The sequence below is a fragment of the Anolis carolinensis genome, unplaced genomic scaffold (genome assembly GCF_035594765.1).
Source record: "Anolis carolinensis isolate JA03-04 unplaced genomic scaffold, rAnoCar3.1.pri scaffold_9, whole genome shotgun sequence".
In the NCBI taxonomy this organism is placed as follows: Eukaryota; Metazoa; Chordata; class Lepidosauria; order Squamata; family Dactyloidae; genus Anolis; species Anolis carolinensis.
Window position 1 is genome coordinate 20,250,262 of NW_026943820.1, and position 15,828 is coordinate 20,266,089.

The 15,828-nt window shown below is 41.8% G+C and overlaps 1 protein-coding gene across 1 annotated transcript in view; it reads left to right on the plus strand.

Moving 5' to 3' along the window:
- Positions 1-4,821: 4,821 nt before the first annotated feature.
- The window catches only part of cdh11 (cadherin 11), a 117,290-nt gene continuing 106,283 nt past the window's right edge, over positions 4,822-15,828 (plus strand). The window contains exon 1 of the mRNA XM_003222973.4: positions 4,822-4,984. The gene's annotated coding sequence lies outside the window, so the exon portion shown is untranslated. The remainder of the gene's footprint in view (positions 4,985-15,828) is intronic.

Below are 15,828 nucleotides of genomic sequence, written 5' to 3' on the forward strand. Positions count from 1 at the left end.
TTTTGATGTTGTGTCTTAACACTGGATTGTATTTAAATATGTTTTTTATGTATGCTTATTTTAATTTTAATGTAACCTTCTCATGTTTTATGTTGTAGGCACTATGTAGTGCCGTTTCAGAAAGGCAGGATATAAATTATGGCCCGGTGCCGTTTGGGGGAGGATGGACCATGGATGATGGGATTTTCAGTACTTTCTATTGCTTTGGCTCCCACAGACCACTGCGACCCTCACCAGTAATGGAACTGGACCAGACTTGGCAGAAAGAACCCCCACGACCCCCTTTACATCCTGGTGTGGTTTGGGGGAAGATGGACCATGGATGATGGGATCTGCTGTACCTTCACTCACTTCCTGAGACCACTGTAAGTAAGTATCTTTATTCTTATACTCCGCCACCATCTTCCGACAGGGACTCGGGGCAGCTAACAAAACAAATACAACAGTTAAAACACATAACAGTAAATAAAACCACAATAAAATTGACACTAAAAAAACAAAACATTACAATGATCATAAAACTCATTTAAAAGCATAAAATGAGTACAGACATAGTAAAATGGAATGAACCACCAGGTTAATGGAGGGGGGTAGTATGGAGGGGGCATTTCAACAAAAGTTCAGTAATATTGTTATAAAGTGCTTTGGGAGAAGTGACAAGATGGAAAAAAAATTAATCGTTTACAGGGGATGGGCAACTGCAACTGCCACGAATTACAGAACTGAACCAAACATGGCACACATATCCCAAATGGCACATTTTACATGCTGCAGCAGATTGGGGGGGGGGGGGGGGAGGATGGACCAAAGATTATGGGATTTGCAGTACCTACACCCAAATCGCCTCCCACAGACCACTGTGAAACCCATGAATGATGGAACTGGACCACACTTGGACCATGAATGATGGGACTTCCAACACCTTCACTCACTTCCTGAAACCACTGCGACCCCCATCAATGACTGATCAAGACCAAACTTGGCACACAAAGCTCTCATGACCCACTCTATATCCTGGCACTGTTTGGAAGGGGATGTTACCATGAACGATGGGACTTGCATTTGGGAGTTGTAGTTCATCTGCACACACTGAACCCAGCTGACATTGGATCTAGACTACACTTGGAACACTGGTAAACAATGCCTTTCTCAAATAACCCAGGCACGGCTGGGTCTCCAAGCTAGTAATAAATAAATAATACTCTTCAGGAGAGTAAAGACAAAGATCCACCCAGAGAAAAGGTGTTCTTCTTACCATACATCAAGGGAACCACTGACCGCATAGGCAAACTGATGAACAACCTACAAACCATCTACAGACCAACAAAGAAAATCCAACAAATGCTACGGTCAGCGAAGGACAAGAGGGATCCTCTCACCTCTGTAGGAGTCTACCGGATACCATGCAGCTGTGGACAAGTCTACATAGGGACCACCAAACGCAGCGCCCAAACAAGAGTCAAAGAACATGAAAGGCACTGCAGACTAATCCAACCAGAGAAGTCAGCCATAGCAGAGAACTTAATAACCAACCTGGACACAGCCTATTATTTGAGAACACAGAAATGCTTGACCACTCCAACAACTATCATGTCAGATTACACAGAGAAGCCATTGAAATTCACAAGCATGTGGACAACTTCAACAGAAGGAGGAAACGATGAAAATGAACAAAATCTGGCTACCAGTATTAAAAAACTCAAAAATCAGAACAGTAAATAAGAAACAACACTCTGAAAACAGAGGAGTTCCAGACATGGGAATCAAGGGCAGCTAACGACTCTGAACAAAGGATGCCCCCAGGCAGGAAGAAGCCAGGAGATGAAACTACTCAATGCTGATTGAGGTGATTAACTACAACATTCACACTGGCCTCCAACTGACAAAGAGTTCTTCTCTCACCGTGGACTTTCCAGATACAGTAAAGTCTCACTTATCCAACATAAACAGGCCGGCAGAATGTTGGATAAGCGAATATGTTGGATAATAAGGAGGCATTAAGGAAATGCCTATTAAACATCAAATTAGGTTATGATTTTACAAATTAAGCACCAAAACATCATGTTATACAACAAATTTGACAGAAAAAGTAGTTCAACACGCAGTAATGCTATGTAGTAATTACTGTATTTATGAATTTAGCACCAAAATATCACGATGTATTGAAAACATTGCCTACAAAAATGCGTTGGATAATCCAGAACATTGGATAAGTGAAACTCTACTGTAGTTGTGCCTCTGTTTGTAGTCTGTCTGTGCAATTTTCTTACAGCAGCTGAGAATATGATCAATGGTTTTGTCGGTTTCCTTGCACACTCTGCATTTTGGGTCATCAGTTGATTTTTCGATCTTGGCCTGAATTGCCTTTGTTCTGATGGCTTGCTCCTGGGCTGCAAGGCCTGATGGCCTTCTGTCTCCTCCTTCAGGGTCCCATTCGTGAGCCAGAGCCAGGTCTTCTCCTTATCAGCTTTTCCTTTTGTCAAGGAACTTTCCATGCAATGTTTTGTTGTGCCAGCTGTCAGCTCTAGTTTGTAGTGCGGTTTTCTTGTACTGGTTTTTGTCTTCCGTGCTTTGTATTATTTTTATTATTATTACTAGCTTTGCCCGGCCACGCGTTGCTGTGGCGTTGTCTGGTGGTGTTGGTGAGAAATTGTTGAGGTAGTGATGGTATTGAATGACTGTTGTATGGTTGTCTTTATGTTTAGTATGCATTTGGTTGTTTGTGTACTGTGTAAGTGGTGAGGATAGAGGGGGTCTATGTCCCTGTGTAGTATTGTATAGTATTTATACATTGTCCATGTGTTGTGAATGCTTGGATTGTGTCCTGCTGCATAGTAGAAAGGGTTGGGCTGGATGGCCCTTAGGGGTCTCTCCAAACTCTTGTGCCTGTCCCCTGGGCTGAGTAGGTTGCTAGGAGACCAAGTGGGCGGAACTTAGCCTTGTAACTGGCAGCAATTGGATAAAAACTATTATTCCTCTCCCTGTAATTAGGACTTTATTTTTCTTTTCTTTTTGTTGTATCAACCTAGAGCCGTGGATGATGGGTTGTGTTGTCAAATTTAGAGGTTGGGGGGCCTGTAGTTTTGTTGTTTTGTCCGCTGCCCTGATGCCATCACTCTTTTATATATATAGATAGACTAGCTGTGCCCAGCCACGCGTTGCTGTGGCATTTTCTGGTGGTGTTGGTGAGAAATTGTTGAGGTAGTGGTGGTATTGAATGTCTGTTGTATGGTAGTCTTTATGTTTAGTATGCACACTGACGTGGATTATATGGCAGTGTGGAGTCAAGATAATCCAGTTCAAAGCAGATAATATAAGATTCTAAATGGGTTATATTCCTGTGTGGAAGGGCCTTGAGTACACTGCCATATAATTCAGTTAAAATCTGATAATCGGTGGAAGAGGCCTAAGTGAGGCCTAACTGTGCCTGTCCCCTGGGCTGAGTAGGTTGCTAGGAGACCAAGTGGGTGGAGCTTAGCCTTCAAACTGGCAGCAATTGGATAAAAACTATTATTCCTCTCCCTATAATTAGGACTTTATTTTTCTTTTCTTTTTGTTGTATCAACCTAGAGCCGGTTGTGTTGTCAAATTTAGAGGTTGGAGGGGCCTGTAGTTTTGTTGTTTTGTCCGCTGCCCTGATGCCATCACTCTTTTATATATATAGATTGTATGACACAGCAAACAAAATAGATATGCTGGATTTCGTATCACAAAATCACAAGTCGAACACTTCCCAAGTGCCTAGGACTGTATTTTCGGATGATGCGCACAGATCCCAGTAGGGTGGCCTTTTGCAGTTGTAGTTATTATTATTATTTTATTATGACACAGCAAACAAGATAGACATGCTGGATTTTGTATCACAAAATCACAAGTCGAACACTTCCCAAGTGCCTAGGACTGTATTTTCGGATGATGCGCACAGATCCCAGTAGGGTGGCCTTTTGCAGTTGTAGTTATTATTATTTTATTATGACACAGCAAACAAAATAGATATGCTGGATTTCGTATCACAAAATCACAAGTCGAACACTTCCCAAGTGCCTAGGACTGTATTTTCGGATGATGCGCACAGATCCCAGTAGGGTGGCCTTTTGCAGTTGTAGTTATTATTATTTTATTATGACACAGCAAACAAGATAGACATGCTGGATTTTGTATCACAAAATCACAAGTCGAACACTTCCCAAGTGCCTAGGACTGTATTTTCGGATGATGCGCACAGATCCCAGTAGGGTGGCCTTTTGCAGTTGTAGTTATTATTATTTTATTATGACACAGCAAACAAGATAGACATGCTGGATTTTGTATCACAAAATCACAAGTCGAACACTTCCCAAGTGTCTAGGACTGTGTGATGTATTTTCGGATGATGTGTGCAGATCCCAGCAGGGTGGCCTTTTGCAGTCGGAGATCGTAATTTTGTCAATGTCTATTACTGTCATGGGTGGTCTGTGGTTCGCTCTTCTCCACACTGGCATGGCGTGGACCCCTCTTTGTCGCCTAAGCTTGGCTTAGGTGCCAGAGCGCAGTGTGTTTCTTGAGCGCCTTCCAAGGCGCCTCAGTTTTCCGTGTGCCCAGGAGGGAGTCTCGCATTCGGTATGATAGAAATGAAAGGGGGTTGGGAAGGGGCTTTCTGAGGCCTCCTTCGCCGGGGAGCGGACGAGGCGCCCTGCCCTCCCTCCCTTTGCTTAACCTGCTCCTCCTTCCCCCCCTCCCTTGCCTGCTTCTCCGCCTCTCAGTCCTTCCTCTGGCTCCAAGCCGCCTCCTTCAGCGCCGTTGCCAGCGGAGGGGACCAGGCGGGAGAGAGAGAGAGAGAGAGAGAGAGGTGGGGGGATAGAGAGAGAGAGAGAGAGAGGGCGGGAGAAAGAGAGAAAGAGAGAGAGAGAGATGCGGCGACGCTGCTGCTTCCCCTCGTGAGCGGGAACTCAGCGCCTCGCTTGTCTCCAGAGGTGACCCGCTGAACGAACCGCCGGACTCTGAGGTGAGCCCCGCCGCCGTCTTTTGCGCCTTTTTTCTTGAAGGGGACGGAAGGGTTGGAGGCCCTCCAAGGTGTGGGGCCCGGGGTGGGGGGTAGCACGTCGCTCTGTCCCTGCGCCAAAGGCTGAGGGCTCCCGTTATGTCGCGTCCCTCAGCCCCGCGCCGTTGTTTTCGCCTTCTCCGCGCCTCCTTGTCGGGCCAGGCCCACAGCCCTATGGAGAGAAGTCTCTCCCTCAGAAAAGGCAGCCCATCTTCTTCCCCTCCGCACAACTTTCCCGTTCCCTGTCGCGACAGCGATGCCCACACGACGACCGGACTCCCCGCAGAATGGCCCCGTCCTTTGAGAAACGACACCGTTGCAGGACGTTGTGTCCTTAGCCAGGAGGGATGAATCTCCAGCAAATGAGCGTCTGAGCGCCATCCCAAGAAATGAGAAAGGCGCAATGGACCCCTTCGCCAGGCATCCCCATCCCACAGTAGCCTTTACTTTGTGGGAAGATCTCCCCATTTCTGCGCCTTCCCCATCCCCATTAATTTCCAAGCCAACCCAGTATTGCCCTTCTTCCTGAGCCTTCTCTTGTAATGGCACAGGGTGGATTTCATAGCCCTTGGCCTTTCCACACAGCCCTATAACCCCGAATTAAATATCAAGGCAGAATAACCCAAGCTTTGATCTGGGTTATCTGAATACACACTGCCATATATCCCAGTTCGAAGCAGAAAATGTGGGATGTTATTCAGCTGTGTGGAAGAAATCCAGCCCTTATGGAAACCCACTCAGTGACCTTGGGCAAGTCACACTCTCTCAGCCTTGGAGGAAGGCCAGGGAACAAAGCCTGTCAAAGAAACCCCTGCAATAAAGTCCAAAAGATACGAAGCGAGGACACCGAATGAAACCAGAAATGGAATCTCTAAGGAGCCATCCCTTTTGTTGCCCCCCCCCCCCCCAGATCTGTCTTTCTTTATTCCTCTTAATCCCACTCATTCCTGGACCTACTTCTCAGTTTGGAAGCACTCCCCTTGGTGGGTTGCTGTGAGTTTTCCAGGCTGTATGGCCATGTTCCAGAGGACAGCAAATGAAATCAGAAATGGAATATCTCAGGAGCCATTCCTTTTGTTTTGTCCCCCCCCCCCCCCCAGGTCTTTCTTTCTTTATCCCACTCATTCCTGGACCTACTTTTGAGTTTGGAAGCACTCCCCTTGGTGGGTTGCTGTGAGTTTTCCAGGCTGTAGGGCCATGTTCCAGAAGCATTCTTTTCTGACATTTCGCCTGAATCTGTGGCAGGCATCCTCAGAGGTTGTGAGGTCTGTTGGCCATGTTCCGGAAGCATTATTTCCTGACGTTTTGCCTGAATCTATGGCAGGCATCCTCAGAGGTTGTGAGGTCTGTTGGCCATGTTCTGGAAGCATTATTTCCTGACGTTTTGCCTGAATCCATGGCAGGCATCCTCAGAGGTTGTGAGGTCTGTTGGCCATGTTCCGGAAGCATTATTTCCTGACGTTTTGCCTGAATCTATGGCAGGCATCCTCAGAGGTTGTGAGGTCTGTTGGCCATGTTCCGGAAGCATTATTTCCTGACGTTTTGCCTGAATCTATGGCAGGCATCCTCAGAGGTTGTGAGGTCTGTTGGCCATGTTCCGGAAGCATTATTTCCTGACGTTTTGCCTGAATCTATGGCAGGCATCCTCAGAGGTTGTGAGGTCTGTTGGAAACTAGTCAAGTGGGGTTTATATATCTGTGGAATGTTCAGGGTGGGAAGAAGAACTCTTGTCAATCAGGGCCAGCTAACCCCTGCCGACAAAGGATCCCCCAGGCAGTAAGCAGCCAGACCTTGAAGCTGAAAGACTATTCAATACTAATTTATTTATTTATTAGACTTGTATACTGCTGCTCCCAATTTGGCTCGGAGTGGTTTACAGAAGTAGATTCAAACAATACAATTAGCTTTAAAATATCAATAAGGACAGACATAATCAATGTGGACAATTGCAACATTCACATTTGCCTCCAACTGGCAAGAGTTCTTTCTCACACCCTGAACATACCACAGATATATAAACCTGGCTTGACTAGTTTCTAACAGACCTCACAATCTCTAGATGCAGGCAAAACGTCAGGAAAGAATGCTTCTGGAACATGGCCATACACCTAGAAAACTCACAGCAACCCAGTGATTCCGGCCATAGAAGCCTTCGACAGCACTCCCCTTGGTGTTTGGAAAAACAGATCACGTTCATTCGGGAACCAGTGCTTCTCTCCACCCCCAGACTGAGTTCTGGAACAGGAGCCTTGTGCAATATCCAAAGTGTGCCTTGATGAACGCCAGCACCCCATTGGGATTTCAAGCTATGTTGTCCCTATAATTATTTCCATTCCTTGGGAATGGAGGGAGAACAAAAGTGCAGCTGTTTGCTTGGGTCCCACAGTTTCAGAGAACGGCATCCGCACAATTCCATGGTCTTGGAAGAAAGAGGCAATAAGAGGGAGCTTGATGCAGGCAAGAGCAGTGGGCTGTTCCTCCTCCTGCTGCTTCGGCATATTTTAAGGAGGTTCAGCACCCCAGGAAACAGAACTTTGAGTACAGTTGAAGAAGCAGCTTTTCTTACTGGCGCCTGAGTATAAATAAGGTCGGAAAGTGGGATTTCAGCACCTAAACTGGGGGGGGGGGGGGGATGCAACAAAGACGGCTCATGCTCAATGGAAAGATGGCTCATGCTCCCCCTGTTATGATTAATATGTGCTGGCTTGCTGAGCTGCAGCGAAGAAATTCTATTTTAACCCCCAAACCCAGTAATGCAAATAGAGGAATTTGGTGACAGGGAGAGGCTATTTATAGGTTGTTCAAGAGTTTCAGCTTTGCAGAAATGTACCAAGTTTTCACCTCTGGGCAAATTCATTAACAAAGGAACTGTGACAGTGTGCTCTGTCAATAGACTGGAGAAGAAATGCTATTTGCAGTTGTGATAGGTGATTTCTCATTGTGGATTCTGTGGAAAGGCCCATGTACAGTTGGCAGGACAAAACAAAGTCTTTTCTTTCTTCTTCCTAAATATGAAGGATGTGATGAATATGAATAAGGAGGAGGATTCTTGTGGTCCTGCCCCCATCTTCATTAGAGAAATCATTGCATTTTCTCATTTCTCTAGCAAATCGCAATTAGCACGTCATTTTTTCTTCAAATAGAAGGGCCTTGGGTTAACAAAAATCATTGTTGGAGTTCAAGTATTTGAATGATGCTGTCTGGATGGGATAAACATTAAGAATAGTTGGGTTGTTGTATGTCTTTCGGACTGTGTGGCCATGTTCCAGAAGTATTCTCTCCTGACGTTTTGCCCACATCTATGGCAGGCATCCTCAGAGGTTGTGAGGTATGGATAAACTAAGTAAGGAAAGGAAACAATATATATCTGTGTAGAGTCCAGAGTGTGGCAAGAGTCCTTTGTCACTGGGAAGCCAGCATTAATGTTTCAGTTAATCACCCTAATTAGCATTGGAAAGGTTTTTGTCTCTTGCCTGGGGGCATCCTTTGTTCAGTCATTAGCTGTCCTCTGCCCTCAGAGTGTTGGTTCCCATCTACTGTTTTGATTTTAGAGTTTTTTGATACTGGTAGCCAGATTTTGTTCATTTTCATGGTTTCTTACTTTCTGTTGAAGTTGTCCACATGTTTGTGGATTTCAATGGCTTCTCTATGTAGTCTGACATAATAGTTGTTGGAATGGTCCAGCATTTCTGTGTTCTCAAATAATATCCTGTGTCCAGGCTGGTTCATCAAGTGCTCTGCTATGGCTGATTAAAAATAGTTGTATGATAGTATTAAGAATCCAGTTCCGTTTTGTTTCTAGCGGGATCTTATTGAGTCAAGATCTTTGTAATTTAGCAACAAGATTGTGTGAGAATGCAAATAAGTTTTAGAGGGGGGGGGGGGAATCTCTTTTCCAAACTCTTGAAAATAGTTCTGCCTGGATTGTTTAACAAAGAACCCTGCCTGCAAGAAAGGAATTGCATTTTCATCTAAAAATGAGTGCTTGGGCTTCTTAATTCATTTGGGAGCCATTACGTGATGGCAAATCAGATGATCTGATATCTCTCTGTTATTATCAGACACTCACACCTACCTCCATCTATATGTCACTGAGCTTTAAAATGTCATTGTTTTTTCTTCCTTGTTTCATTGTACCTACCACTTTATATCAGTGAACATTTTCTGGGTTTCTGAGTAGACCAATCATCCATAGGAATTCCATATATACAGAATGCTGTGCATGGAATGATTATTATTTGAATTCCATATCCAAGCAAAAGGTATTTGGAAATGGGAAGGGAAGGGTTTCTCAGAATCAGACTTTAAATCACAGTTTGAGTAGATTGCAGTTTCCAGCAGCCTTAGCAAGCATTGCCAATGGTGAGGAATGCTGGGAGTTTCAATCCAGCATCATCTGAAGTGTCAGGATTTTAACTCCTTTAGATTTGTAATACAGTAGAGTCTCACTTATTCAACATTCTGGATTATCCAATGCATTTTTGTAGTCAATGTTTTCAATGCATTGTGATATTTTGGTGCTAAATTCGTAAATACAGTAATTACTACGTAGCGTTACTGCGTATTGAACTGCTTTTTCTGTCAAATTTGTTGTATAACATGATGTTTTGGTGCTTAATTTGTAAAATCATAACCTATGTTGATGTTTAATAGGCTTTTTCTTAATCTCTCCTTATTATCCAACATATTCGCTTATCCAACGTTCTGCTGGCCCGTTTATGTTGGATAAGTGAGACTCTACTGTATATGCATCCTTGCTGGACAATAATGGATAGGAATCACTTTGTGGTAAATAGATGTTGGATCAAACTATTAAATTGTGAAAAAGAGTTAGAAATCTAAAACATTGTCTTCAAATGCCTCAGAGTCATTGTTATCTCAGGCTCTTAAAGTGAATGCCTGGAAAAATAATTTAAAATGGCTTTAGTTCCATGTAAAGCATAGAGTTTTAAAAGAAGAGTCCATGGGTTTGGCTGTGCCTGCTTTGTTTGTGATTACTGCTCAAGTTGGATTTAAGAAATGGCATTGTGTTTGTGAAAGGCATTGCCAGACACGTCATGCCTTGAGGTGATATTCGGAGGAAGTCTATAGCCCTTGCCTGTATGGTATTTAGCAAGCCTTTCCGAAAGAGCCGGTCCTTGCAGGCGCGAGAGGGCGCTGATGCTCTTTTCTAAGGAGATGCTTAGAAAAGCCCATCTGCTTTTTAGGCCACGGTGGAAAACTGTTTTGTTACCACCAGCACTGCGCCACCTCTCAGGGGAGATGAAATTCAATCTCTCTGTGGTTCAGGGTAACGCTCTGGCAGTTTGTCAGGATTAACATCTTCCTAGTCAGTCTTTCTAGTGTTACCTTCAGCATCATATTGCCCACCTTGGAATTCTCTGCAAACTCCTGGAATTCTTTATCCCAAGAATATCAGACGGAAGAAAAAGCCGATTCTACTTTCCACCTTTTTACGTCATTTCAACCAAAACGTCTTATCAGAAATGGATGAAGTGATACATTTTCCAAACCGTGGCCAGCATCTGAATTTCAGCCATGGTGCATTAGAGGACTGGCCCTAGCTTCGTGGTAGGACATGTTCTTTTTGTGTGCAAGGTCCAAGATTTTGTTCCTGGCACTGAAATGTTAAACTTAACCAGCAGTATGTGATGGAAATGACTCCCCTGTGTGCCCAAGATCCCCGATAGGAGCTGCCAAACAGATAAGATTGCAATTTTCTCAATACAGTAGAGTCTCACTTATCCAACATAAATGGGCCGGCAGAACGTTGGATAAGCGAATACGTTGGATAACAAGGAAAGATTAAGGAGAAGCCTATTAAACACCAAATTAGGTTATGATTTTACAAATTAAGACCAAAACATCATGTTATACAACAAATTTGACAGAAAAAGTAGTTCAATATGCAGTAATGGTATGTAGTAATTACTATATTTACAAATTTGGCACCAAAATATCACGATGTATTGAAAACATTGACTACAAAAATGCATTGGATAATCCAGAACATTGGATAAGTGAATGTTGGATAAGTGAGACTCTACTGTACTTTCCACCTTTTTATGTCATTTCAACCAAAACATCTTATCAGAAATGGGTGAAGTGATACATTTTCCAAACCGTGGCCAGCATCTGAATTTCGGCCATGGTGCATTGGAGGACTGGCCCTAGCTTCGTGGTAGGGCATGTTCTTTTTGTGTGCAAGGTCCAAGTTTTTGTTCCTGGCACTGAAATGTTAAACTTAACCAGCAGTATGTGATGGAAATGACTCCCCTGTGTGCCCAAGATCCCAGACAGGAGCTGCCAAACAGATAAGATTGCAATTTTCTAAATACAGTAGAGTCTCACTTATCCAACACTCGCTTATCCAACGTTCTGGATTATCCAACACATTTTTGTAGTCAATGCTTTCAATATATCGTGATATTTTGGTGCTAAATTCATAAATACAGTAATTACTACATAGCATTACTATGTATTGAACTACTTTTTCTGCCAAATTTGTTGTCTAACATGATGTTTTGGTGCTTAATTTGTAAAATCATAACCTAATTTGATGTTTAATAGGCTTATCCTTAATCCCTCCTTATTATCCAACACATTTGCTTATCCAATGTTCTGCCGGCCCGTTTATGTTGGATAAGTGAGACTCTACTGTATACAAATATATTGACTTGGCATTTACATTATAGAGAGTTTTTTCCCCTAAACATTAGAAAGAGACTAGCTGTGCCCGGCCACGCGTTGCTGTGGCAAAGTATGGTCGTATGGGAAATAAAGTATCTTATATTATCTGCTTAGAACTGGATTATATGAGGCCCCTTCTTCACAGCTGTATAAAATGCACACTGAAGTGGATTATATGGCAGTGTGGACTCAAGATAATCCAGTGCAAAGCAGATAATATAAGATTATAAATGGGTAATATAACTGTGTGGAAGGGCCTTGAGTCTACACTGCCATATAATCCAGTTAAAATCAGATAATTTGTATTTTATAGGCAGTGTGGAAGAGGACTAAGTGAGGCCCAACTCTGCCTGTCCCCTGGGTTGAGTGGGTTGCTAGGAGACCAAGTGGGCGGAGCTTAGCCTTCTAACTGGCAGCAATTGGATAAAAACAATTATTCCTCTCCCTCTAATTAGGACTTTATTTTTCTTTTCTTTTGTTGTATCAACCTAGAGGCATGGATGATGGGTTGTGTTGTCAAATTTTGAGGTTGGGGGGCCTGTAGTTTTGTTGTTTTGTCGGTCGCCAGGATTCCATCACTCTGATGGTGAGAGCTGTTTGACAGATTGCCTTGGAGGGAGGTGGAGTCTACTTTTATGGAGGCTTTTAAACAGAAGTTGGATGGCCATTTGTTGGGATTGCTTTGATTGTGTCTTTTGATCTCATGTTGGCCCAAAACAACAAAACACCTCACAGCTGAAACATAGTTGTAATTCCTTTATGAGATCCTGCTACGTTGGCCATGTCCTTAGCTGCATGGAAGAACAATGGAAGTTTAAGTAATAAGAGATTATTACAAACCTTTTCACTCTATGGCAGATATTATGCACTCTTGTAAACTCCAGCCTTTGAAATAACTTCTGTAGTTCTGACCCAGTTTACTTTGTCCTTTGATATGAATGTGAAATTGTCTTGGTGAAATGTGAGATTCTAAGGCAATACTGATTGATTGATTGATTGATTGATTGATTAACTGTGTATATAGTCTGCCTTTCAGGGATGCCTATTCATACAAAGGAAAGACCCAGATATAATGTTTAGAAATTGTCCAGTTAGTTTCATTTGATTCTGTTGCTCGTTACAGTATTTGGAACAGAGTCTAGAAATGAAGAAATGTTAACATGTTAGATATTTCTAGTGACCTTTCTTAACATTTTAGATTTTCTCAATTGCATTGAGTTAATTCCACATCTTAAGACATATTAATTTTAGAGCCTGCATACATTTGTTATAGGACTGACTATCATTCCGATAAGTTCAATAGAATAAGAAGGCCTAAGTATAATAATTAAGAATAATAGCTTTGTTCCTGGTTGTGCAGAAGGAGGGTTTTTCATTTGCTCAGAAACTTAAAGCATTTCTGACTCAGACTTCTCAACTCTCACTTAATCTTTTTAGTTAGCTATATTTTTCAGTATCTAAAGAAGAATGCATTCTACAGCATTTGAAATTGACACGTCATTTCTATCTGACTCTTAACATTACTCCTAATTTACAATAAGGTATCTGAAGGGCAAGTGGTATATATATGTTTTATATATATATATATATATATATATATATATATATATATATATATATATATATATAAGCTGTGCCCGGCCACACATTGCTGTGGCATTGTCTGGTGGTGTTGGTGAGAAATTGTTGAGGTAGTGGTGGTATTGAATGTCTGTTCTATGGTTGTCTTTATGTTTAGTATGCATTTGGTTGTTTGTGTACTGTGAAAGTGGTGAGGGTAGAGGGGGTCTATGTCCCTGTGTAGTATTATATAGTATTTATATGTTGTCCATGTGCTGTGAATGCTTGGATTGTGTCCTGCTGCATAGTAGAAAGGGTTGGGCTGGATGGCCCTTAGGGGTCTCTCCAAACTCTTGTGCCTGTCGAGGTTGGGGGGCCTGTAGTTTTGTTGTTTTGTCCGCTGCCCTGATGCCATCACTCTTTTTTATATATAGATATATGTGTATATATATATATATGTGTGTGTGTGTGTGTGTGTGTGTGGTATATATATGTTGATGGGAGTGGTAAAAGGTAGGAAGAGCACAAGAGAGATTCAGATAGTAAAACTAATTGAACAGGTTGCAAGATAAGGCCCCATTATGTGGACCACCCATTTCCAACCTCATAGTTCCTAGAAATGAAATAACACCATCTCCATGTAACAATTGCATTATTGGCTTTGTAGTCTGTGGTTTAAAAATCCAAAAGGGGAAAACAACTTGAAAATGTTCAAGATAGCATTTTTAAGGATGCCAGTAGTAAAGCAGCCACTAACTAAGTGACAACTTTTGTGCCATTCTCTGTTAATCTTCTAATCCACACGTGTGAAATTTAAGGCTCACAGTCCAAATTCGGCCTACCAAGTCATTTTATGTGGCCTTCCAGATGCTGGACTACAACTTCTGTATTCCTCTTCATTAGACGTCATAACTAGAGCTGGTGGCAGTTGTGAAACAGTAGCATCTGGAAGGGTGCAGTTTTTTCTGTTTAGTCAGGATAGTAGATTTTGAATTTAGATACAAATCTTGTATCTGACGTCTCTGACTTTAAAATGTCCTTTAGTATAGTTCAATATATGCTAATATTGTGCTATGCTAATAATATAAAATATTATATGTACATACAGCTGCTCTGAGTCCCCTTTGGGGTGAGAAGGGCGGGCTATAAATGTAGTAACTAAATGTAGTAAATAAATAAATAATTTTAATGTGTTGTGAAAGGCTTTCATGGCCGGGATCACAGGGTTCTTGTATGTATTCCGGGCTGTATGGCCATGTCCCAGAAGTATTCTCTCCTGACATTTCACCCACATCTATGGCAGGCATCCTCAGAGGTTGTGAGGCATGGATGTCTGCCATAGATGTGGGTTAAACGTCAGGAGAGAATACTTCTGCCATAGATACATACAACAACCCAAATAATTTTAGACTTAGGCTCGCCCAGAGTCTGAAATGACTTGAAGACAGACAACAACAACAATCCTAATTAACCTGACTATCTCATTGGCCAGAAGCAGGCCCACACTTCCTATTGAAATCCTGATAGGTTTATGTTGGTTAAAATTGTTTTGATTTTTAAATATTGTATTGTTCTTTCATTGTTATTGTTGTTGTTGTTGTTTTGCAATACAAATAAGATATGTGCAGTGTGCGTAGGAATTTGTTCGTTTTTTTTTCTTCAAATGATAATTTGGCCCCTCAACAGTCTGAAGGATTGTGGACCGGCCCTCTGCTTTAAAAGTTTGAGGACCCCTGGCGTAAATTATTTAAACACATCTATTGAAATGATGGTGTCAGACATTAGTTTCAAAGCTACATCATTATGTCTTTTGAATATATATGACTTCCGGTACCACTCTGTGTGAAACAAATATCTCCAAAAAAAAAAAAAAAAAAGCCTACCCTTACCTTTACATTAATACATTCCCCTTGCCGCTACTTTAAAGTTTACTTTTGTCTTTTTTTCTAAATATCCAAATACAAGCCTCAATTTCTTAGCAAAATCTTCATTACCTCCTCCCCACATGTCATTGAAGAGCTTAGCCATTTGGATACATTGTAATAATATTTCTCTCCAGATCTTTAGAAGTAACTATTTTTCCACTTCCCATGATTTTGCTATTGTTATTCTTGCAGCAACAAAACTGTATTGACAAATTTCTGCATCTTCTTTACTACTTCTTTCACAAAATAAACCTAACAGACACATTTCTGGATTTTTCTTAACCTTTTTTAGTAATCATTTTATTTGTTTCTTTAATCACTTTCCCCCAAAAAAGTGTACCAACTACAAGTCCAAAAAGAATGTTTCTTTTAACAGGGTAAATTAAATTTTAACATGGTACAGAAATAACTTGGTTTCAGTCACTGGGAGAAGAGGGGGAAAACAGTGACATTAAAATCCATTTAATGTTGCAACCAGGGAACTGATTACACTTTAAACCATTTGCATATTTAAACAACATGTTTTTAAAAAGTTGTTTCCAGATATTCAATCCACAACATGCTTTGTCTTGAAAAGACACATCTTTCAGCAACATAGTAAAACAATGAATCATAAAAATAAATAAATTGAAC